The following is a 26580-nucleotide window of genomic DNA, read 5'->3' as shown; positions in this document are numbered from 1 at the left end:
ATTTTAATACTATAGTCATTAAGTACTAGTCATTTAATACTAGTCATGAAGTAATTAAAGCGGGTTTGGAATTGTATAACAGCTGAAATTAATACTATATCAGTATTCTGATATTAACCTGCGGGCCGCATTAAGTGAAGGTGGGGAGTGAATGTGGCCCACGGGCCACCAGTTGACCACCCCTGCTATAGGACCTATAGCATTGCCCAATCTTTGCCGAAAATAGCCAGTGTGACACATTGTGAGCTTGTAGATCTGCTATTTGGGAGAATGTTCTTATGTCATGCCCCCAGGGTGCATGAGCTTATCATCTATTTTGTTATAACGGCATTCCAGTTCTCCAAAACATCAGAATCGGTATATCGGACTTGAAAGTAATTTGATAATCACATAATAGAATAACAGGGCTAAGCACTCAAGGTGTTTTAGTGGCTGGTACACGCATGCCATTAATGTCACATGCTTAATGTCACATGCTACTGTATAAGCTGTGTCTGTGAGTCTTATGTGTGCTGTCTAGTTTAATAATGTCGGATTGCATATGTGGATTAGAACCTGGGTCTCCCCTGTGGGAAACCATGAAAGGCTTAATACTCATCAAAAGGGGAGTCTCCGTGACCAAAGGGAGATATTAGGTTTCTGGACAAGGACCCCTTAATTGGTTTCAAACCTGGGTCGGCCTTGTGGGAAACCAAACATCTACCTGGGATTCTGCTATGATGCACATTATTCTCATATGACCCATTGTGAACCCGGCGTATCCATGTACTCTATCTATGTCTTAACCAGAATTCTGACAGAATTCTCTGTCATTAAAAAATCCAACCCTTGTATGCTTCTGACGGAACACTCATTTAATGTTCTTTATCGATATGAAACGGTTATGAAACGTCTTTGTCACTCCCAGCACAAGGACGAGTGCGTGCGCACGCCATATAGCGACCCATATAAAGTAGAATCTTTGTTGGCTGTTCTCTCTAAAAAATGTGATCCATCCGAGGTTCGGATGTGATTTGTGATTTCTGATCGCATCGCTCCCGAAATGGCAATATCCTAAACAGCGAGACATGGAATGCGTGGAGTGGTGAGCAGAGAGTATTAAGAGGGGCAGGGGCTAAAATCCCGTAAGAGGGCACTTTTGGACAAAAAAAAATATATATAGCAGATCTACAAGCTCACAACGCGTCGCAGCGTGACGCGCTGAGAGCTTGTAGATAAACAATTTTTGGGGCGCAACCCAGCACTCTTTAGCTATAGAGATGCGGTGTATACGACATGGATTTCTAACCAAATTTGTTCAACGCAAAATACTGTGTTCAAGTTTGGGAGACATCGGAAAAAAAGCAATTCTCCTGAAGGCTGCCTTCCGACATCGCATGGAAAGGAGAGGAGGGCAATTGCATTTCTTTCACCATAGTAAATGCTGCATTCGTGGTCTGGAAAGGGCAGTTGTTTTACAGACGGGTAAAAGGGCAGGGGCTGAAGCCCCTTTGATGTCTATGTGTGCACGTCCCTGAGCAGAGGTCACAGTCGACATGCCGCCATGTTTAAGTGATATGGCGAAGAAAATAATTTGTGTGCGGGCGGACAAATTATTCAGTGGCAGGATGTTCAAATGATACTAATAAAAACACAAGGAATAATCTGGGAGAGAGCAGAGATAATTATAGTCCTAAAGTCTTTCCTTTTGTTGTTGTCATGCTTCCAGCATACTGACGTGTCCCTCTCAACCACTGGCAAGAACTGTCCAAATACTCCCTGACAGGCCTCTATTAAAGAAGTGAATTTTTGAACGCTTGTTTTGGCCGCATGAGCTCTGTATTGTGGCCATAAAAATGATTCCACTGACCTTATTTTTTTTTCTTTTTTACATTTGAGCTTGAGCTACAGTATTAGGTAAACCATAATAGAAATCTGTTTTAGGTATCCTCCACAGTGGTTCCCAAAGCAGGGTCCAGGGACCGCAGGAGACGTTTAGAGGACGTTTGCCGAGGTCCCGGTTAAAGCGTGGAGCAGTTTAATATCAGTGTATTGTATGCCAGACGAGACACAATACGGCGGCAACTGCTCTTGACATCAATGGAGAGTAGTTTGCCGCTTTGCAGACTTAGTTGTTACACTCTGGGGTGACGGTGAGCGCAGTGGCATTCTGCCAGGTTTCCTCTGCTCAATGTTTAACTAAATTAAACTTTGACACGTACCTCCGCCGAACTTTCAATGTGCAGTAATTTGCATGCCAGAAAGGCTCCAAAACTGTGGAATGCACTTCCCATTGCAGTCAGAACGGCAGCATCACTCCCAATCTTCCGCCGTAGTCTGAAAACCCACCTTTTCAGACTCCATCATGGCCCATAGCACTTACCCTACCCCCTTAGATAGCATTTCTGTAGACTTAGATAGCATTTGATACAGACTTATAGCATGTTATGTAGACAGCACTATAATTGCATTGTATGTAGTCATAGCACGTCATAGTACATAGCATAGTATCTAATTTAACAATTGTGAAGTTGTCACGTGGCGCAAAAGATGAAACTAGCACTAGCCAATGAAAAGATGTGCCCATAAAAGATGTGCCCCCCATACCAACATCTGCGCAGCCGTCACTAGCTCTCAGCCCCCCCCTCCCTCTTTGGCTGCTGTAATGTGATCTCCCCTATGGATCTCCCTCTCCGCAGAGAAACCTTACCTCACGGAAGGGGGAATAGTCGCCTCAACCATTTCGCTTATTCCTTCTAAATCTCTGTATTTAAAATATAGCTTGCTCAGCGAATGTCTTAGTTACATCAACATTGTTCTTACACAGTACTTGGTTTGTGCCTAACTACTACGATTAGACAGATCGCGTTTGTTATTTCGCTACTGCCAGTACTTCTGATTACGCACACACACGCACACACACACACACACACACACACACACACACATTTATATGTATAGTTTCATTAGATATTCCACTGTTACATTCCTAGCTTACGCACGTTTCATGATAAATGCTTTTTATGTGATGTATTCCCATGCTTTTTTGTTCTTGCTTAATGTAAGTCGCTCTGGATTAAGAGCGTCTGCTAAATGCCTAAATTGTAAATTGGATTGAACGGCGGACATCCAGACAGTCTGTCACATACAGAATGAACTGTGTGTGTGTGTGTGTGTGTGTGTGTGTGTGTGTGTGTGTGTGTGTGTGTGTGTGTGTGTGTGTGAGGGTGTGTGTGTGTGTGTGAGGGTGTGTGTGTGTGTGTGTGTGACCACAGAGCTGTACCAGTCAGTCGGTACATCCGGAGTCGTGTGTAACATGATTTATATTGGTTGAGTAAAAATTTACATGCGGCGAAACATCAATTTCAATTAGGGCTACAGGTTTGTAACAAATAAGCACTAATACATTGATATCTATAGCTACATTTGCCTGGCAGCTTTATAGCTCACTATGTTTGGTATGATGTAACGTCTCGGGTGGTTGAGTATACAGTATAGAGTGGAGGAGAATCACATTTTTTGTACTTTTGCTTTCCACAGCGGCAAGCAATGCGGCAAGTTACCGCCGTACCGCATCCAGTGTGAGTTATTATTAAGAGTTATTATCAGATGGGATGCATTCTTCATGCCATCCATTCCCCTGCAACTATCCTCGCTTCACTTCTCTTCCTGTCGAAAGTATAGGAGATGGGAGGTGAGGAAGAGCGTGGGTTGGGAAGGAAATAAGAATGAAATAAATTCTCCTCCAGTGACCCCGTTTCTCTCAGGTATATATATACCGTATGACTTTGCTTAACAGACCCTGTATGAGGTTAAGTACTCCCCCCCCCTCTCTCTCTCTTGGTTTCTCACTTTCCCCTGACTTATTTTCTTTTTTCATTCAACAGCACACCCTCTCCTCTCCCTCTCCTCCTCCTGACTCCGTCTCTTTTTCTCCTCCGTTTTTTAATTGCCACTCATCCCTCCTTCGCTCCGCTGCACTAAGTGCCACAAGCCGGTCGTTCAGCTGAATGGGGCAGAATTTAGTCAGAGGTTTGTTGTTGTATGCCAGTGTGTGTGCGTGCGTGTGTGTGCGTGTGTGTGTGTGTGTGTGTGTGTGTGTGTGTGCATGTGTGTAGTCGGGTCTTTGTGTGCTGAAGTGTGTGCGCTTGTCTGTGTTGTGTACATGCATCTTAAGTCTTAATTTGTGCCTGTCCATTGCTTTATTGTGTGCATTTTTGTATGTGTGTGTCTTCCTATTAACCATGTACTATAGGGGTGTAACGATACATTTTAACAGCGACGATACGTATCACGATATATTATTTGATGATACGATACATGGACGATATTGGTTAATTCATGGCGATACGATAAGATTCAATGATTTTAAATCGATACAGTAAGTGTTTAGCAAAGAAATGTATTATTACGGATATAAAGTAAACACAGTGATGGACATTATATTTGACCACCTTGACATGAACACATACAGAGAATACACACATTTATCGATAGACGCCACTATATATGGCCGTCAGTCCGTCACGCCTCGTGACACGTCACACCACCATATGGTCGTCCGTCCGTCACGCCTTGTGACACGCTCCATATATGGCCGTCTCCATATATGAATAGCCGTACATGGAGAAGACTGGCTTATCACCTAGATGTTCATATATGGAGCCGGCCAGCAACTCTACATCTGACCTCAAACCCTTAGATCTCCATGTATGGAGCTGACCTGTTCTGACATTCCATATGTTTATCCTTCCCCACCCGTCTTTCCTCTTCGATATCTCCCTTTTGACTGATACCTGTCCATTCAAACTATAGACGGGCCTGCCCCAAAGTTATTAGTGCAGCCGCGCCTCGAAAACTAGAGTTCTCAACATGCCCGAAAATGAAGGCCCAGCTCTTCCTGGGCCCTCATCAAACCCTGTACACTCAAGACACGCTGCATATATTGCCAGACCTCATCAAACCCTGTATACTCAAGACACTGCCCCCGCTGCCACCCTTAGATCTCAATATATGGAGCTGACCTGTTCTGACAAGCCATATGTTGATCTAACCTCATCAAACCCTGTACACTCAAGACACTGCCCCCGCTGCCACCCTTAGATCTCCATATATGGAGCTGACCTGTTCTGACAAGCCATATGTTGATCTAACCTCATCACACCCTGTACACTCAAGACACGCTCCATATATGGCCAGACCTCATCAAACCCTGTACACTCAAGACACGCTCCATATATGGCCAGACCTCATCAAACCCTGTACACTCAAGACACGCTCCATATATGGCCAGACCTCATCAAACCCTGTACACTCAAGACACTGCCCCCGCTGCCACCCTTAGATCTCCATATATGGATGTTTGGTCAAGACGTTATCAAACCCTGTACACTCAAGACACGCTCCATATACTATATGCATTGGCCAGTACAGAATTCATTCCATATGTTGATCTGACCCCACATGCCAAAGCGCCAGCGCTCGCACAGCAGTCTGCCGTCACCCTGGCGGATGCATGCACGCGACCAGGGCGTCTTACTGGTATACTACATTACCTCAGGTATACTCTGACTATCTTTTTTTAATCTCTGTATGTGTCTGTGAATATCTGCGTCTGTGTCTCTATATGCTCGGAAAGTATATGCATGTGAGCATGTTATAGGTATGTGAGTGTGTGCATGTCCATGTCCACTTCCAGCTCCTCGTATTGTTCTTCATCACCTGATTCTCGGGGACAGCGCTAACAGCCCGAGCACAGCCTCGAGCTGAGCTCGGCACTGGCTGGGCCCCCTGAAAACAATGATATCCTATTCCGCATGTCCCTCACTGCATCCCCTGCTTGTCAACACGTCAGCCAGTGGTGAGATTTAATAAATAAAATGCGGGGGCGTGCACTGTGCCGTGGGCTGAAATGTTCAGTCTGGGGCCCCTGAAAGAGCCTCAGGGGCCTGAAGGAGTAAGCTATGCCTGCTCTGTGGACTTCCCCTTAATCAGCCTCTGTCCATCACAACGTATCCCTCCCCTCCTCCACGATCTGCTCCACTGAGAGGGCCCTTCCAGAGAACAGCTACCGTCTACTAGCAGCGGTGGCGGTAGGCAAACCTGCTGCCTTCCGAAATAGGCACAAATTAGCCGCGTGGCTGAGACATGCTCCGGGGCATTATTTAATTGGCAGTCACTCTGTGTGACACCTTCCCATCACTCCGATCGCGAGGGGAATCGACGCGGGATATTTTTGGGAGTTGGTGTGCACCACTACTACTATGCAATCCTGGTTCGCCCCGCGTTCTACGCACCGCGCACACGCATGCGTACAGTGCCTTTACAACCCATAATTACCTACAGCTACAGCTAGAGTGTAACCAACTGTCAGGCCTGGATGAACTAATTAAGAGATGGTTATTTAATTGTAGGAACCACAGACTGCAGAGGGGGCCAGACGTGGGGAGTGTTGAGAGCGCTCCACCATTAGGCATTACGGGGTTCACGCTTTGCTGACTCAACACAATGAGAATGAGAAGAAGCCGTCCTTACACGGGCGAGGACAACAGACGTTAATGCAAGCAAAGGATTTTCACTATGTCCCTCCATTCCTCTATTTCTCTCGTTTCTTCCATTTGTTTGACATGCTCTTCAGAAGAAACAATAAGGTGACCCCTTCCCCTGTAACCCTGAGGTGCCTTCTTGGGGGGGGGGGGACTCTGAAATAGAGTGAAGTGTATGTAGCACATTGTGTGCGGGTGCATTAGTGTGTGCGTACGTGCGTGTGTGTAATTAAGTGTGTCATTTTGCTCCTGTGTGTATCTGGCTGTGGCTGTGCTTGTATGAGGTTGCACGTGCCCCGTGCTCACATGTGTGCATGCACGCATGTATGTGATTGCGTGAGTAGACGCGATCACAAGTGTTGAGTGCTCGGTGTGATCTCTTTCCAATTAGCTCTTCTGTGTCCTGCGGTAGCCTCGAGGCATGACTAATGTCTTGGTGGGGCCGTGTATTCTGGGCTCCAGCTGATTTCCCTGAAAGGCCCCCCATCTGCTGTGAGCAGACACAAAGAGGAGCTGGCCGGTCCCAGACGGACTGCCACCACAGAAGACAACATCCTGGGAACGACTGCTGTAGGGAATAAACTATTAGGGACAAATTGCTATCGGGGGCCAACATTACATGCTGGTATAAAGAACGCCGATGTCGCTCTCCAGCACGCAACCTTCGAGCACATGTGTGTGTATGCATGAACGTGCACCCATGCATGCACATCATGTCTAATCTAGAGACAAGCCCCAACTTCCAACAGAAAGCCTGAGATACACTCTAATTCCAGCTATACATAAGGCCTCTACTACTATCGCACGCACACACACACACACACACACACACTAAAGCCTGAGTATAACTGTGTGCTTGTGTCGCACACCTAAAATAGACGATCTACAAGCTCAAAATGTTTCGAGCAGGGGTGCAGTGGGGAGACGGGTCGCAGGGGAATGCCATCCCCCCACTTCTCTCACACCTAAAATAATCTTTGGGCAAAATATGATTTTGGACTTGTCATAATTGACTTTTATGGATACTATTAAGCATTGTGAACCCTGTTTTAAATAGGCTATACACGTCTGCATGTTCTGCACGCCCCCACTTCTAAAAGTAGCACTACAACACTGGTGGCAAGACGTGTTGTAAGCTTGTAAGATCGGTTATTTTGGGTGTGTGACAGGCAGCATTGTACAACACAACATATGAATCGAGCCTAAATCTAACATTTTAAACAACAATTTGTCTTGTGAGGACCTCACAAATGATCCTCATAAGTTATTTCTCAGATTCTATTATAGTATATAAACACACACACAGGGCTGGACTGGGACAAAAATCCGGTCCGGTCATTTTCGCTGACGAGGCACACACAAACAAGCAAGCCAACAGACAACTACACAACCCTTTGTTGCTCTCACAAGAATGATGCTGGCAAAAGCATTCAAGATAGAAGAGGGTTTATTTGTCACTCACTGATGCAGGTACAGTGAAATATCATGATGGCAGAATGGCAGCACGCCCGGACCTTTCCTGGTCCTGCCTGCCTTTTTCTTTTAATATCATGGCGGGAAGATGCCCTGTCCTGCACGCGCGCGCGCACACACACACACACACAGACACACACACAGACACACACACACACACACACACACACACACACACACACACACACACACACACACACACACACACACACACACACACACACACACACACACACACACACACACACACACAAAGAGAATATACTTCCTAGAACCTGGACACAATAAGGCAGTGGCTTAGCTCAAGAACCTAAAGAGAAATTAGACGTTTGCCAGGGACCCAAAGTAGTAAAAATAGCAGATCTACAAGCTCACAACGTGTGTGTGCTTCGTGGAATACATTGATTCCAATGTATTTCACCAAACGTCCGGTTCCAGTTTTGCCTTCCATGCGTGTCAATGGTGCCTGCCCCGTATCGCTTCCGTCAAGAACATCAAACGCGTGCGCATATTGGTCTCTGTGTGACATACACCTATAGCTGGGGTATTTCATATTGGTCTCTGTGTGACATACACCTATAGCTAGGGTATTTCATATTGGTCTCTGTGTGACATACACCTATAGCTAGGGTATTTCATATTGGTCTCTGTGTGACATACACCTATAGCTGGGGTATTTCATATTGGTCTCTGTGTGACATACACCTATAGCTAGGGTATTTCCACAGTCTCACACAATTTTCTGCTCTCGCGCACCGTGACAGCATTTTCTACGTGCGATGAATTTGTCTATGGATCTGCCATTTGAATGGTTTTGATGTCAGCACGCTGGTTTTAAGGTCATACGGCACGGTGCATCTGTTTCCATAACAGCCCGTTACCAAGCAACTACGTAATTACTGTAGCATCAAGGATAAGCTTCCCCTGCAGTTTTGACACACATTCTCTTCTCTCCCTTTCCATCTTAGTCCCATCTCTCTCTCTCTCCAAATCACCCCATGTTTTATCCGGATGTATATTACCAAGGCTGTTTCTGTGATTTTGAGCCACCCTGCTCTGATTTCTTGGGCTGTGCAGATTAAAGTGGATTTTGTTTGATTACTCTGATAAAACAATGGATCAGCTGTCTGTCACACTAGGCCTGTTTCACTTTGGAACTGCCGACAGTCTAACCGCACACACACACACACATCTACTGTACGCGCACACACACACACACGCATGCACGCACGCATGCACACACACACGTGCATAGACGGTATACATATAGATACACCTCTGAGCATGCATACACACGTGCGCTCGCACATACGCACTCACGTAGGCACGTATGCACGCACACGTGAAAATACACAATTCAATGATTTACTTTCATAAACACTACACACTGCACACAAACCTATACGCACATACACACACTATACAGGAACGAATCCAATTCAATTCAATCCAATCCAATTCAAAAGGGATTTAAAACATACGTTAACATTGCCAAAGCAAAGGTGTGTGACAATACAATCAAAAAAAATAATGTATGTATACAATTGAAAGGGAATTGGAGAAAGTATGTGCACACAGAGCTGTTACATTGCAACTGAGGGAAAACTAACTTACAAAACCATGAGAATGGTGCATTTGCTGTCAGAAATAGTTGGTCACGCTATTAGTCACACTGTCTCTACGCACACACACACTTTGGGGTGGAGGATGTGTTCACAGGGGAGATGAGGTAGGTAGGCTGAAGACTTGGATGGAGCTGAAAGCTATACATAACTCCAAAAACAACATGACGCATTCGTGGATAGGGTCTTTCTGTTGCTAACCCAGAAGAGAGGTGGTTCGATAGATGGGATGGATACAGGGGAAGGTTGGTGTTGTGGGTAGGCAGCCAGGGGGCAGTATGGGGCAGTACAGGTAGGATAGCCTGGGCAGCCAGGGGGAGCTGGTCAGTATGGGGCAGTACAGGTAGGGTAGCCTGGGCAGCCAGGGGGAGCTGGGCAGTATGGGGCAGTACAGGTAGGGTAGCCTGGGCAGCCAGGGGGAGCTGGTCAGTATGGGGCAGTACAGGTAGGATAGCCTGGGCAGCCAGGGGGAGCTGGTCAGTATGGGGCAGTACAGGTAGGGTAGCCTGGGCAGCCAGGGGGAGCTGGGCAGTATGGGGGAGCTGGGCAGTATGAGCTGGGCAGTATGCGGCAGTACAGGTAGGGTAGCCTGGGCAGCCAGGGGGAGCTGGTCAGTATGGGGCAGTACAGGTAGGGTAGCCTGGGCAGCCAGGGGGAGCTGGGCAGTATGGGGGAGCTGGGCAGTATGAGCTGGGCAGTATGCGGCAGTACAGGTAGGATAGCCTGGGCAGCCAGGGGGAGCTGGTCAGTATGGGGCAGTACAGGTAGGGTAGCCTGGGCAGCCAGGGGGAGCTGGTCAGTATGGGGCAGTACAGGTAGGGTAGCCTGGGCAGCCAGGGGGAGCTGGTCAGTATGGGGCAGTACAGGTAGGGTAGCCTGGGCAGCCAGGGGGAGCTGGGCAGTATGGGGGAGCTGGGCAGTATGAGCTGGGCAGTATGCGGCAGTACAGGTAGGGTAGCCTGGGCACCATTCCATTTCGGGTTTATGATCCGGTCGGGAGCGGATGATATCGCTATACGTCATGTTGTAGTATTGTTTTGTAGTCAGCAGGCAGTCAATCAAACGGAACTTCCTTTTCCCTCAATCCGATTTTTCTCAATAAAAGCACTAGGCTACGAGAGCCTTTATTGTTATTCTTCCGGTTTGAGGAAAAAGTAAGTTCCGTTTGATTGTTCCTGCCTGATGACTACAAAACAATACTATACAACATGAAGTAGCAATATCATCTGTTCCAGACCGGTTCACATGGCACTTTTGTAACAGAGACCAGGCTTTCCTCCGAGGTGGAAAGCCTGGTGAGGCGAGGTTACAGGTAGGAGGTTAACATAGCCTACAGCACACACACACACACACACACACAGCTACAGTAGTTGAGTCTCTAGGGCGGGTATAACTCCATCCTTACTGGCCTACCGGCATGCCTCTACAATTGATCCAAAATGCCGCAGCTCGCCTGGTTGAGTCAATGCACCTCTGCAGTTACAGCTCCTTCATTCTTGCAACTACTTACACAGGTGTGGAATTTGGAATTTTGTGTCAAAACTCAAGCCAAATAACACACAACTCACTAGTAAATGTCAGCCGTGGGGGCCAGCCACGTGTATAGGCTCTTTCACAGCCAATAGAATTGCAGACAAATTCCACATTACTTCCACATCGAGGCGAGCACACATCACTCCAACATCATGTGTCATCAGAAGGTGGTAGTAACTGTGTTGTAATGACAGATCCATGAGGCCTCATTAGTATACTGTTACTATCCCTAGCTGTCACGCGCCTGCCAGCCACGTACACAGCCAATAGAATTGCAGTAAATTGTCCCTGCACAAGGCCCTGTAGTATCAGTGTCTTGCTACCTTGAGGCGACATACTGTTGTACAGTAATACCACATCAAGGTGAGCGTACATCACTCCAATATAATCTCTTGTCAGAAGGTGGTAGGATTGCACAGTAACAACAGATCGATGCAGCCGCATTAGTATACTGTTACTACTATCCCCACTGTTACTGTTACTACTATCCCTAGCTGCCACACGGCACAGATATAGATATAGAGCCGGCTCCATATATGCAAATCTAGGTGATGATCCAGTCTTCTCCATACCATACCATCTTTACTTCTATATCACATTTAAATAACAACAAGTTGTACCAAAGTGCTTTACAATAATAAAAATCACAGCTTCATTTAAAAAAACGAACAACATACAGTACACAGTGTCACTTTCAACATCAGAAACAGCTCATACTATGCTTGGAAAAGCCAAAGAATAAAGATACGTCTTGAGGCGTGATTTAAACACCTGAAGGGTGTGGGGGCTTGTCTTATGTGCAGAGGCAGCTCATTCCAGAGCTTGGGAGCTGCCACTGCAAAAGCCTGGCGGTTCCCTCTGAGCTTCAGCCTTGATTTAGGCTGCAACACCAGGAGAAGCTGGTCAGAGGACCTGAGGGTCCGTGTGGGAACATAAGGTTTCAGCAATTCAGAGGGATAAATGTGTGCCAAACCATTTAAATATTTAAAAACAAAAAGCAAGACTTTGAAATCAATCCTGTATCGCACAGGAAGCCAATGGAGGGAGGCTAGTACAGGACTAATATGGTCGCGCTTACGTGTACCTGTAAGCAACCGTGCTGCGGCATTCTGGACTAACTGTAAGCGATATAGATATAGAGCCAGCTCCTATGCAAATCTAGGTGATGATCCAGTCTTCTCCAGGGTTAGTTGAGGTCAGTGTCGTGATATTCCTATATATGGAGATGGCCATATATGGTGGCGTGACATGTCACGAGGCAGGGTGTCGGACGGGGGATGCACGTTTAAAAAAAATCAAATAACGACTTTCTCAGGCTTTTATTATCCTTGGTGTCCCGCTTCTTACATGACCAATGTTGAGACCACCCACACACTCACTGCATGTCTATGCACACATTAATCAACTACTGTATACCATGGAGGCCCGCCATGGTCTAAATTGTCCCACCATATATACAGTAGTCTCACAATGAACAGATTTCATCATATACCATAGTTCCAGAAAGTCCTGTGGGAAACACTCTACGTTAATTTGTCCCTGTGTGTATTTGCTTTTGTTGCATGTTTTTATTAATTAACATCTTGTATGTTTTTTGTATTGGGATGTTTATCTTTCATGGTTGACGCACGCGCACACACACACACACACACACACACACACACACACACACACACACACACACACACACACACACACACACACACACACACACACACACACACACACACACACACACACACACACACACACACACACACACACACACGCGCACACACACACACACACACACACACACACACACACACACAAACACACACCATTGTCTTGGTTGGGAGAAACTGGGCTAGAGTGAATTACAGGGGGTATTTATAGTTTAAAGACAGTTGGGTCATTGTACAGAGCCGATAGTCTATAGACTTTGTTTCCTGACCACAGTGGCACAAACAGACCATGTGGATCCTTCAAAATCTTTTCATCTCTGCTCAGTGGTGTTGTGACGTTCACAAGCGAGTCAATCAAGTGATTCATTGTTTTGGGTGAACAGGAACAAACTCGGTCATTACCTCAAAAGTAATCGTTCCTCGAGTCGTTTCCTCCGTGTGGAAAGACATGTTGAGGCAAGACTCAGATTTTGACTGGCTGACGAGAGACGTGCCTCATTCGTCAACGTGGAACGGTGAACATCAGTCAACTCCCATCACTAAAACTCAGACACCTCTTGGAATTGAAGTCTGACAGGGAGGGCAGTGAAGTTATTACCCTCTGCAGGGGTCCAGGCCAGGGAGCGATATTCCTGTACCAAACAGTAATAATCACCATCTGAATTATGAGAAGGATTTCAGGACCTTCTCTGAGACTTTGAATTTCCTCAGCTGTCGAGGTGGTACAGGTACGCACTGCCTACCATTCCTGGCCACAGTACAGGGTCTGTGTGCATAGTCCATGACAAGTCCAAGTAACCAAACAATGATCATTGTCAGAGAGGAGAGAGAGAGAGAAACCAAAAGAAAAGAGACATGCAGCTTTTAAAGAGCATTTGAATCCATAGCCACTGGTAATAGCAAAGAAGTGAAGGGATTTGCAGGTGAATAGTTGTTGCTGTGGTGGTGGAGGGTATGGAGTGAAGGGGAGAGATAAAACGAAGGAGGAAGAAGAGTAGAAGAATGATAATAAAACCGGTTGGACCATAGAGACACAGGTCTCTCTCTCTAAAGAGAGTGAGAGAGAGAGAGAGAGAGAGAGAGAGAGAGAGAGAGAGAGAAAAGCGAGGGAAGCATTTGAGTTTAAATAACACAACACCTTTGGCAAATGTCCTTCTTTGTCCTTGTGGTTCACATGGGGATGAAAGAGAGAGGAGAGAGAGAGAGAGAGAGAGAGAGAGAGAGAGAGAGAGAGTTTGCTTTCATTAGCTACTGCTTTGGCGGCTGTGGGTGACCTTGGGACTGAATTCTGAAACCACTGGAAGTAGAACATACAGTTTACTGCTTTCAGTTTTGTTGTTCAAATTAATCCTAAGACTTTAAGCTCCCCCTCCCCAGGATGCTCTCAGATCTGTTGAACCTCATTCTGTCTTTAAAATGTGCTCATTAAAATCATCCCACAACAGCATTTACTTAGATTTTACTTCTAACTGCACTTAGGGGCTAAATGGCCAATGTATTAACCAATGTAGTAGCCACTAGCCAGATATATTTAAACTACCAACCATGTCATAACACTGAAGCCTAAAGGAAGCTGAGATGTTGTACATGCTATAATATGGAGAATATAGAAGCCATGTAGAAAGTATCTTCAAGCACGTCAATGTGCACTTTGCTATGATTAATGCACAAACTTTGTTATGTTTCGTTACTTTCTACGTATATTTAGGAAGAAATACCAATCTACATTTTTCATATCGGCCTCATGGTGGCGTTATAACAGGCTGATTCGCGTTTTGGCCTATAACTGTATAGGCCAAATACACTGTAATAATTTCTACCTGAATTCCTTGGATCATTACGCAGCACTCCAAATGGGTCAGGCCCATTTCCACCTGACAATATTAACGCCATTTTGAGTTTTCTTTGCTAAACACATGTTTTTTACTACTCCTATAGACGAATTCAGAAATGGGTCTCATGGTCGCAGCAAACGTATTTCCTGTAGGCGGAGACGACATATCTGCGGTGTAAACTCGCAGGTCTTCTACTACATTGAATGGTAGAGTGACTGATGTTAGTCTGCTCAAACGTTACTTTTTTACCTGCTTTTTACTAACACTAACTTTACAAAGATGCCCAGAACATAGAGATGAAACTGTGTAGTTTATGGCTGCTCCAACAGTAGTGGCAACATTCTACTTTGGAGGGAAAAAAACGGAATGTCAAAAAATACACCGCGGTGGCTGAGACCAGAGCCATAGAGTAATGGTTGAGACGAAGCAGTGAAAGGTCCTGAAAGATACATAACATCAGTCCTACCCAATACCCAATCTTTCTGTTGTATGAACACAAGGCTGCTGTACTTTATACCTCATACTAAGCATTATAAGTACAGCAGCCTTGTGTTCATACGAAATGGGAATGATACTTCTGTGTCAAATGTGTTTCCATGCAATTTTAGAACTTTGCTGTCAGGATTATGTAGTGCTACTCAATGTCTGTGCTGCCATTCCTATCTAGATATTTCCCATGTCCTCAAGCGCTGTGGCCTTGACATGTCACTATTATCCCGTCAATATATAATCAATTCTTTGTCTCTCTAGACAATCACTCCATTGTTCATCTCTATCTAAATGTGTTATGCTATTGAACCATAAACTCGTTATGGTCAATATGAATAGACCTTGGCTGTAAAATGTACTAAGAGCACATTGTGTGCATAAAAAGAATAGAATGGCTCCATTATCTTTACATCGAGGTCACGTCAAGTTCCGCAACTTTCAGCAACAAAAACTACTTTGTGCTTTACTTCTCGATGAGTTCAGTTCACGCACACTAACTGGAGAAAGATGTCAGGGCCACACAGAGAGAGCAGAAGTGAGAAATGACTCAAAGAAAGAGAGAGCAGCAGAAGATGAAACGAGGAAATGGTGGGAGAGAAACAGATGAGAAAGAGAATGTGAGGGTAGAGAGGTGACAAGGTGAGATTAACCACTTAACCCATTAAGACCTGAGGCTGATTCTATAGCCTCACGTATAGTCAGCTTTCATCTGCCTTTGCAATGCATATTGACCCAGGTGGATTAAGTCTGGCCACTCTCAATTGTGGGAGGACTTCACAGCCGAAGTGGTGACGAGCCAACAAGATTCGTCTGGAACCAGGCTGACCAACCAGAGCCCAGTATGCAAATATGGGGCAGGACATTGCAGAAACGAATCTAACACTGAGAGGGACGAGACTAATAACCACACAGTGATATAAGTATCGCTACGAGAGGCTAGGGTGATTCTAGAAATCAGCTTTTCCATGCCAAGGACCACCAAATTTGACCACGGACCCACCATCTGAAAATGTTTTGTGCCAAGGGGTGATCGTGCCTTTGCGGCTGCGGGCCCCAAACTCTGGAACATGCTGTCCCTCCATATTAGATCTGCCGAGTCAATTGGGGCTTTTAAATCCCTCCTCAAAACTCATCTGTTCTCCCTCTCCTTTAACTGCACTTGATTTACCCGTTTATTGATTTCCTGCTCTGTGCTATTTATGCTCCGTTTTATATTTTATTGTCTCTTTTCATTGTCTCCACCAGGCCGAAGGCATGGGGGGAGAGTATGTTTTGCACTCCGTCCGTCCGTCCGTCCGTCCGTCCGTCCGTGTGTGTGTGTCCGTCCGTCCGTGTGTCCGTGAGCAGCTAATCTCCCGCACCGTTAACCCGGTCGATGCCAAATTTTGCACACACACTCCCTGGATGCCAACGATGAACCTCTGCCCCAAAATTTCCACAACGGCCTGTTATAGCGCCACCAGGAGGCCGCTTTGTGCAAAACAAGTTTTTGCACAGTACACCTACAGATTTTGTCCAAACATCACGCAAATTGGTACACAGTCTAGTCTCTCTAGAGCCATTCAACGAAACGGGTCTTTCAGATTTCTCAGACTCCATCCTGATTGGTTAAGATTGGCTTCCAAAGTTCACAGGAGTGCTCAGTTTCAAACAAAATGCTGCAAATCATGAACACATCGTGTGATTTCCGTGAAATTGTGCACGCACATTCCCACTAGGCCGAGGAAGAAATGCCACATGAACAATTTCAACTCAGCCTCAAGGTGGCGCTATAACTAGCCGAAAAGTGTTTTTACCTCTAACTGCACGGATCTGTGGATAATTTACTTTTGTTATCCAACCACCAGATGAAGGCAAGCTGCAATGTCCTACATTCCTATCCTGGTGGAGACCTGTGCCCAGAAGGGCACTTTTTCTAGTTGTTTTATATTGCTATGCTCTACTGTCTTGTTTTTACTCTGTTCAGCATTTTGGTCGGCTTTGGCTGTTTGAAGGTGCTATACAAATAGTTTGATTTGAAGGACCACCCAGAAGAGAAAAAAGATAATCACACCCCTGTGAAGCTAATATATTAAAGTCTAACTCATGTTGATTAGGTGATTTAAAACAAACGGTGCCAACACAAACATTAAACGCCATTAACAATAAAGAGACAATATGACGTAATGAGGCACATTATGACGTAAATGTTCCCTTCATTCAGTTCATTGTCAATGGCGTTTACAAAACAAACATTGAACTAAAGACAAACATTAAACCTGTATATAGGAGGGGCTAGCGCCCCACAAAAAGCATACACTTTCAAGATCTTTCTAATATTTAGAAATAGAAGATGTGCAAGCTCATACAAGTTTGCTGAGTTTGTAGATCTGCTATTTTTGAATAGCCAACATCTATCATCTGTCTCTTCCTGGAGAGTAGCTGTGGGAGCACCACAGGTGTCTAAACTGATGCATTATACGTACAGTTATACGTACAGTACATAAGTTTGATCTTTTCTTGTACAGAATGTCCTTTTTAGTATTTGTTTGTTTAGTTTGTTTATGCCTAAGCTTTTTTATACCTTTATTAATTTGCACTACAGATACTATGTTTCATCAGTCATCATTGCCATCATGCCTTAAACCATCTGCAAAGCCTGAATAAACTGCTGTGACACTGAATACTGTCTGGTCCTCATGCTCTAATAGGCATGCTGGTGTAGGGGTGTATACATATAGCCAGCAGACTTCAAAGAAGCCAAAGAATTTCTTTCATGGTATAGTGTATTATGTAATGACACAGATATGCTTTCCCGGTGTTAATGGGTTAGTATGCATATGACAAATAGTGAACATAACCGATCTACAAGTTACAAGGAGATTTTTCGTTGAGGGAGCACTCCTTCTGCAGAGACAGCGTGTGAGTTAAATGAACACTCTGGATTACTCTGTGCACCCTCGGTCTTCACACACAACACACGTAACATGTTTCCAAAAGCATAAAACACTGTGTGAAAGACACCACAAATACTTTCACACATAAGGGCATATGAAGACAAAGTGGTGGAAGTGGCCTTTGCTATGTTTGTGAGGGACAGGGTCTTTGTGTTTTGGAGTGTGTTACTTTGCTGCTCCCCCAGGGCTCGACTTTTTGGCCTCTACATCAAACCCCTTCACTGAAGATAGGTAATTCACCCCAGAATAGGGATGCTAGGGTTCATGTGGTTAAACTTCTCGTAAAGTAAGTTCCAGGGAACAGATCAGATACTGTACCAGCACAGACAACCTGGTAATCCTGATTCATCACTGCAGAAGCATAGGCCAATTATTGGGGACCCCTGCTGGGTCACAAGCTTTTGAAGGAGTGTCTGGGATTGACAAGACACTGTGTGTGTGTGATCAAGCATTGGCACTTGCCTTCTGCTTCTGTTAACTTTTGAATCTGCAAATTCCTTCCCCAAACCATGTACAGTTGCTGCAGTGCTTGAGTAGGGACAGCCTTGACCTACAACTGTGAAAAACAAGGACAATAAATTCCACCCAGAATGCCAGCTGTTTGGTTTTTCGGTCATGCATTATGGATGTCCCTGCCACATTCCTGCTGGCGGCCTTCTGTACTTCAAGTAAGATGTCTCCACCACTGGGCATCATTTTTCATCCTTCAGAGCCTCAGTCATACTCTAATGCTGGCCATACACCAAATAACTTTTCAACGATTTCCCATATTTTCAACATATTTCCCAATGTCATCTCGATCGTTTGTCATCTCCTATTTTACCGCTGTAGTGCCGAAATGATTTCGGCTCGTCAGAAATTGGAAGTCTGAGCTGTCTTAGGTCAGTCCGTCCGTTTCTCTGCCTGACGGTTCCAATCAAATCAAACATGTGAACTTGAATGGCGTGATTCTTGTCAAGAAACAATATAAATATATATTAATTTATTCAGTTTCAAAAATCAATAAATCATCTAGAATGGTAAATGGTGCATTTATATAGCGCCTTTATCCAAGGCGCTTTACAGAGATTGTGCATTACATTCACCCATTCATACACCGATGGCAGCGGAAACCATACAAGGCACCAACTAGCACATCGGGAGCAATTAGGGGTTCAGTGTCTTGCTCAAGGACACTTCGAAAGTAACTCTGGGGGAGCCCGGGTTCGAACTGGCAACCTACTACTGCAGTACTGCAACAGGACGGACACACACACACACACACACACACACACACACCCTCTGTCTAGACACCGTTAACGTCACCATCATCGACACGATAAGATGAAAATATAATGATGTCCAAGGGGACATTTGATACCTTAGCAGACCTTAGCAGACCTTGATACCTTAGCAGACCTTAGCAATGGAAAGATGGATTGGAAACAATGTTCAGAACCCCCGCAGAAACTCCCCAAAATAAATATCGGACTCGCAATACAAAATGTGCTGTCCATGAGCTGGTGGAAAGAGTATTTTACCATGTTTTCTTTGTAGTGAGGGACGGGTGCATGTGTCCATGTCACATGTGCACATTACAGACGCACATGCACATGCACACTGATGAACACACTGTCAATCTGTGTGTGTTAATATTGAGGTAGAGTATACACACTACACACGCATGCACACACACACGGCATGTATATGCAGCTCTCTAAACACAGATGTATTAAGTATGGTAAGCAGAGTGTGAGGTCATAGGCAGATCAAACCATATTCTCTGTGTTTTTCTGTTCTCAGGGATAACTGTATATATATATATATATATATATATATATATATATATGAAATATACAAAAAGAGGAATGATTGCGCATCTACTACTATATATTACAATTACAATTTGTGTGAATATGTTTCTGTGTGCAATTGTGTACGTATGCGCTGATTGTATGTGTGTGTATTTGCACTTGTGTATGGAGGGGTCGGGCGGCAGTGGCTGATCAGGAGGTACAGTGGCCGTCTTGGAATCCGAAGGTTCCAGGTTCGTATGCGTATGATCATAATGTAGTTAGTAGATTATGTGTGTGTGTGTGTGTGTGTGTGTGTGTGTGTGTGTGTGTGTGTGTGTGTGTGTGTGTGTGTGTGTGTGTGTGTGTGTGTGCGTGCGCGTGCAATGCATGTCCACTAAAGACAGTTCCTGAAGAAAATGGTGCATGTGCTTCTTGTGCACAATGTGTGTCTGTGGACGGACACAGAACATGCTATAGCTACTGGGGACAGGCCCAGGCTTTGTGGGCTTTATGGAGTGAATGCATGCCAATGGAATATTGTCCCAAGTACAGTACAGTAAAGTAAGTACACAGTGTGTGACGCTCTGTGACGCTCTGGATGCGTCTCCGGGGCCAGTGGTTTGTGGACTTTGCAGCTGTGGCCTTTTGAAGACCGACTAAACTCTATAAATATGAAGCTTTACATAAGCGTGGTTGTCATTAATGTGGCCGGCCCTCAGGGGCCACACCCCCCCCTCCCCCCCAGGCTCTGCTTACTAACACACACAAATAGCTACACCAGTATTTCCCAAACTGTGGGTCAGGACCCATTTTTATATAGGTTGGGAATAGATATAACTATGATTAGTTTTTTGTATGCTACATTTAGTTTTTTTTTAATTATTAGCCTATTCTTTTTAAAACATTTTCAAAAATGCCCCCCTCCACCAAAAATGAAATAAAATCACACCTGTGTGAAGTGAGGGGCACTCTTATCATCATTCAATCATCATCTCATTCCGGCCAATCTCTCCTAAGTACTGAGTAATGTCTGACATCTCTCTACCAGCAACATCCCCCCCCCCCCCCCCCCCCGGCACAATCGTTATGGGATGCTCAAACAATGACCAATCTCCAATCTTCTCTTTCCGGCTAATTAGAATTGGCTCCTCATCTTCGTCTTGAACGTTTGTGTTTGCACAAACACTCAAAGCTACCTATTCATTGTCAATGTCATTCAATGTTTGTGTTAGGACAATGTTTGTGTTTACACAAACCTTCAAAGCTGGACATAGGACGGGCTCGTCCCCCTCGAAGATAATACAATAAATTCCATAAATTAATAAAAAACAACTTTTTGAAACATTGGCCCTTACGGGTACAGTTGGGTGCATTTATCATGATGGAATTCTACTGTACAGCATGCTATTATTATATTGCATTGTCTGCTGTAGAAATATTAACATGCAATATAAACATGCAATGTATATATTGGTGAGTGTGCGTGCGTAGGAGTGTAGTGTGGTTTTTTTACGACAGGTTCTCCATTTACAGCTAAAGATACCGTTCCCATGAATTTTAATGTATTGTTGTGGGTTTGTGATCCATATTGCCAAAGTGAACCGAAAAAAAAGTGAGAAAGGCAAAGAGGGGACGCACTGTGTAGAGGAGAGACATCAAACGAAGGAGAGGACATGATGGAGCAGGCCCAAGGGAAAAGCAATCAAACACCTCTATGCCACACACACACACACACACACACACACAAGTCATAATGTCAGAGGCAGGGCAAACCCCTGCTGGAGATTAATTACTCAGTGCCATTCACAGGGGGGGAATTTGGGGATTTTCTTCTTCTTATTTTTTGCTCCCGCGTACCATTTTACAGGACACACACCTCTGGCCTGAGGCCGCTTCTGCGGCACTCTAATTCCAATACCCAATATCTCGGCCACTCGCTCACTCACACTCGCTCACTCCAGCATGGCAAATTACGGTGAAATTGGTGACCTGCCAAATGTGTGACCATCTTGTTCACACAACTATTACATGGAAGTCTTTAAATACATGGCCTAAATACAGTTAGGTTGAACTCTGCTAATGAACAAACTGCAACAAATTACATTAGGACACATTTAGATTATGTGATTGTCTACACGGTTGTCACATATTTCAGCAGGTCACCAATTCCACCATAACACCACCTTGCTGGAGTGACTGAGTGCGAGTGAGCGAGTAGCCGAGATTTTGGGTATTGGAATTTGGCTTGTGGGCTCGCTCATCCTGCTCAGAAGTTACCTCCAACCTCCTGTTCACACAGACAGAGGGGCCAAGCTTCTCCAGCACCCCGTTTAACAGTGTTAACGGGCAAATAACAGGTTGTGCTCTGTTGGTGCTCCTCCCACTGGGGGTTGAACTCTGTAGTCATGACCTTGACTACAGAGGAAAAAATACTTCTCCTTGTTAATTGCAGGGATGTGTGGAGGAGGGCTCTGATGACAAAGGCTTGACTGTGCATGCATGCATACCGTGCGCTGTCAATGCATGAGCGCTCCCTGCTGTTTGGTCATGGTAATGGTTCTGCTGGAAGACAAGGAGGCATGCAGGGAGATAGTACCAAGGAGCATATTGCCCTGCCTTGCATGCACTTTATGTATATATTTAGCTTTGCTCATATTAGTTATGTTAGACAAATCTAATCGATTGCCCTTGTTTCTTTCAATTCTTTAAAATGAAAACGACAGGCAAGCGTTAAATATTAATGCTAAATATTAACGCTTGCCAGTTTAACTTTTTTGAAATTTTAATCAAACCTGTGATGTGACAAAGCAAAATATGCTGGACAGGCTGTTGGAACCCAAACGTTGGTCAATGAACAATGTCTTATTTCATATAATGGGGTCAGAAATTCACTCCACTCACTATGTGCATGCAGGATAGAGCTATTAAAACCACTCCAGTTTCCATTCCTGTGTGTTCACATTTTCAACATCCGTTATTGTGACAGAAATAGGAGACAAGCAGATGGATTTACAGGTCCTCAGATATTTCAAACCTTTTTTCCACCACCACGGCCAACGAACAATGGTGGACACGTGCATACTCAGACGTTAAAACCTCTGTTCTCGAAGGCCTTTGAAGATATTCAATGCTGCGGCTGGTTATGGAAAGATCAGACAGGTGTGAAGGCTTAACAGGTGTGGGGGTGCTGTGAAAACAGTAGTGTGCCATACACACGTGCAAGTGTATGCTACACGCACAGTTGCATGCACACATGCACGCCACGCACGCATGAACACACGCACACGCATACAATGCACATCTTGTCTTTTACAAGCGTAGGTCGCTTCAGATAACAGTGCGGTAGTGTAATGCTCCACTCTTCCGAAGTTCTTGTCATCTCTACCCTTTGCCCCTCCCCTACACTCTACCGTACACATTCATTTACAGGTAGTGTTAAAACTGTCAGCCCATAACTCTGCACAAGGGAAATGGCTCAAGGCCAAATGTGTGAGTTTGCGGGAGAGTGCGAGTATGTGCGTGACAGAGAGAAAGCTATAGCATGAGAGAATATCGCTATGTGGGCACACGTGCGTTTCTATTAGGATGTGTATATGTACAGTGTGGGTGCATGGGACAGAGCCGTTGTCGCTGAATGTTTGTGTCTCTGACTAGCAACGAATGGGTGTGGGTGTGTGGGTGTGTGTGTGTGTGTTAACTTATAGGTAGCTGGCTTGCAGTGAGGATATGAGTCACAGACACACTGGAATACAAAGGTGCTTTGTGAGCGTGTCAGTCAGGAATGCGTATGATGGGCAGAATGAGCCATCTCATAGATACCTCTGTGGCGGTGAGGTGGACCAGCATATTCTTCACAACTCTAATTCATACACCTGATTTTCTCTCCCTCTCTCTCATAGGGAAGTGAGTCTATTCACACATCCTTGGCCATTACCACCAAGGAATGCGAGAGTGAGAGCAGAAGTGATACATGGGAGTATGAGGTTACGCGGTTGACACGGATCCCCTGACAAGGGCACCAGAAGGTGGGAGGCTGTGTATTGTCCACAGACCCTATCAAAGCCACACTCGTCAACGTCAAAGAGTGGTTTGAGAGCTAACTCGGCCAGTAAAACCCACCTCTGAAACCTCGAAGATCTGCCCACCGATCCGCAGAACAAAGGCCCTGTTCTTTTTTTTTTTCTTTTTTACATGTTACTTATTAAAGAAAGAAGAGGAAAATGAATCAACAAGGAAGATAATACTCAAGAATGTCCTTTGAGCTTGGGTTGGGTTTCTGCTGGCCCCTGGCAGGCCTTTGGACGTCATTGTGTTGGGGGGGGGGGACAGAACTCAGCGGCGACGAATATTGCGAAGAGATCCGATAGATATTTAACACTATAAAACTAATTGGGTCTTCCTTTCGAAAATACGGGGTATGTTTACACGGTGCACATAAGACGTGATTGCGTTTTGTGTGCGAGTGCGGGTAATACAAGATGAGGAGGGATTAGACAGACCACTGTCACCACCATAGCTTCAGGATGCCGTGGCCCCAAATTTGAAGCAGGCCTTAGGCTACAATTGAACAACATAATCTACAGGTATAAATTAGTATAGCCTGTTCTGAAATACTGCATTGATTTAAGAGACTGGAGAACTTTACCCTGCTTACATTTGACATTGTCATTGTCATTTTTGTCACTGGCAACCTACAGAACTATACCATGATGGCATATAATGTTACTCATTCAGCAAGGTTCATTACACAGTGAGTGCTTCTCACAGCCAGAGTCTACCTTTGAATGGGTTTGAGCTCAGGTATCATAATGAAGGCTAGCGGTTAACCAGTGTGAAGGAATAGCCGTAAGTGCTTTCACTAGAGCAACCTTAGTGCTCAGAAGTAGTGCCCTCTCCCATGCTGTGGGAAGCAGAACACCCAGGCCTGCCAGCGCTTTAAGTAGTTTCGGTTCAAACCTATTGACACAGAAAGAGATGCCATTTTTGTTGTTTGGACAGCCAAGCCTTATGTACAGATGTACACATGTTGAAAAATTAGTTAGTACAAGAACAAGCCTGGCAAATACACAAATGTTTGCAGAGTAAAACCAGATTTATACTACGTCATATGACAGTGTACATTCAGAAGTTATGTACGCATGCACATTAGTAAGTTGCATCATGAGGAAATGAGCACTTCTTGACAGAATGTGCTCAACAACCTTGCCACTAAAATATTTCAAACACGTTTGCAAAAGGCATACCATGTTTACAGCACAAGAGTTCCTCTGGGCGGGAACCCCTATTTGTATCTTACCCCCTCAGGCCGGGAACCCATATTTGGGTTCTGTACAGTATGTACAGTATTCAAAAATGTAAAATTTTTGATTCTGCTATATCAATTTTTGAAGTTTTTCAGAAACCTTAGGTCAGGATTTAGAGGCGTTTTTAGAATCGGCCTTAGGCCTGAATGGGTTAAAGGTTCAATACCTTTGAGTACAGATCAATGTGGAAGGAGGTAAGAAGGTGGCGAACTTTAAAGAACAGCTCTGTGCAGTTTAGGTAGAACAATCCTTTATTTCAACTTGTTTCGGCCTGCAACTCAGAAACGCATTGGTCGTTTTTTTAACCCTTGTTTGCACAGAGCTGCCTTGGATCCTCTTTAAAGTTCGCCACCTTCTTCTTACCTCCTTCCACATTGATCTTAAGGTATCAAACTTTTAAAGAACTCTTGTGCTGTATTATTGAAACCCTCTCCAAAGAGAACCTGTCTGCATGAGGACCCACGAAGCACTTATTTTCTTTTTTTCCCCATTCCCAGGCATACCATGTTTATTTGTGGCTATCAAAATAATGAATAATAACCACCTGGGGTCACGCACTTGTGGTGGAGCCGGATTTGAGATTTCACATATTTATTTTCTTTAGGCACCCCCAAAGTTAGATTCCTCCACGTTTTGTATTTGTCTCTAAATGTTTTGATGAATTGAACATGGTGGAACCTCTTGTAAACAAGTGTAATGCTTAATTGTGTCGTCCGCTCACAGTTAACAGTCTTTGTATTGAGTTTGTGCTTGAAATGTACTGTAATTCTGCAAACTGTTAATAAATATTTCAATCAATCAATCAAACAAACCACCGAGCACCATACACACTACCAAGTTAGAAATCTCATCCAACCAGATCTTTATCACTATGATTTAAAAATATATATAATCTGACAGCCTGTATCACTGACTGCATCTTGTTAATGCAAGAACCACACACACTGCATGTTTCTCTGTAGAGCCAGTAGCGTCAAAAGACAGTGAGCCCGACAGCCTATCTTGCCTGCTATCATGTCAGAAGGGGGGGTTAAATAAAGCTAAAAAATGTTGTGAGAAGACGATCTATGTTACAATTTGTGCAAGGTAGCGCATGGTAAAATGTTGCGCCTTGGGGCGGTAGTCCAACTCCAATTGTAAAGGCGGATAATGCCAGCATAAATTAAAGTGCAAAGCGCAAAGGGTTGTTATCTAATCAATCTGTGAATTACTAATGGATGGGCATAAGATAAATAGTCCTATCAAGGAGTGTCATCTCCCAGTGCCTTTAAGAGCTACGTACAGTACGTGCCCCTGCACCATGAAGCATTGTTATTTAAATGACGGATTGGGCAAGTTGGAGAAGACACAAATTATTTTTTTGCTGAGGAAACGGACGTGCCTGTGTGTGAAGTGAAACCATTCAATCTACAAGAGTATCATTCAT

The 26580-nt window shown here is 44.7% G+C and overlaps 1 long non-coding RNA gene across 1 annotated transcript in view; it reads left to right on the top strand.

Moving 5' to 3' along the window:
* The window catches only part of LOC310854747, a 32418-nt gene extending 8630 nt beyond the window's left edge, over positions 1 to 23788 (top strand). The window contains exons 2-3 of the long non-coding RNA XR_014568925.1: positions 3520 to 3560; positions 23751 to 23788. This is a non-coding gene — a long non-coding RNA (uncharacterized lncRNA). The remainder of the gene's footprint in view (positions 1 to 3519; positions 3561 to 23750) is intronic.
* Positions 23789 to 26580: the final 2792 nt, after the last annotated feature.

The sequence above is a fragment of the Protomyctophum parallelum genome, assembly GCF_964188405.1.
Source record: "Protomyctophum parallelum genome assembly, chromosome: 2".
NCBI lineage: Eukaryota > Metazoa > Chordata > Actinopteri > Myctophiformes > Myctophidae > Protomyctophum > Protomyctophum parallelum.
The sequence above is the reverse complement of the archived record's forward strand: the minus strand, read 5'-3'. Positions and strand labels throughout refer to the sequence as shown.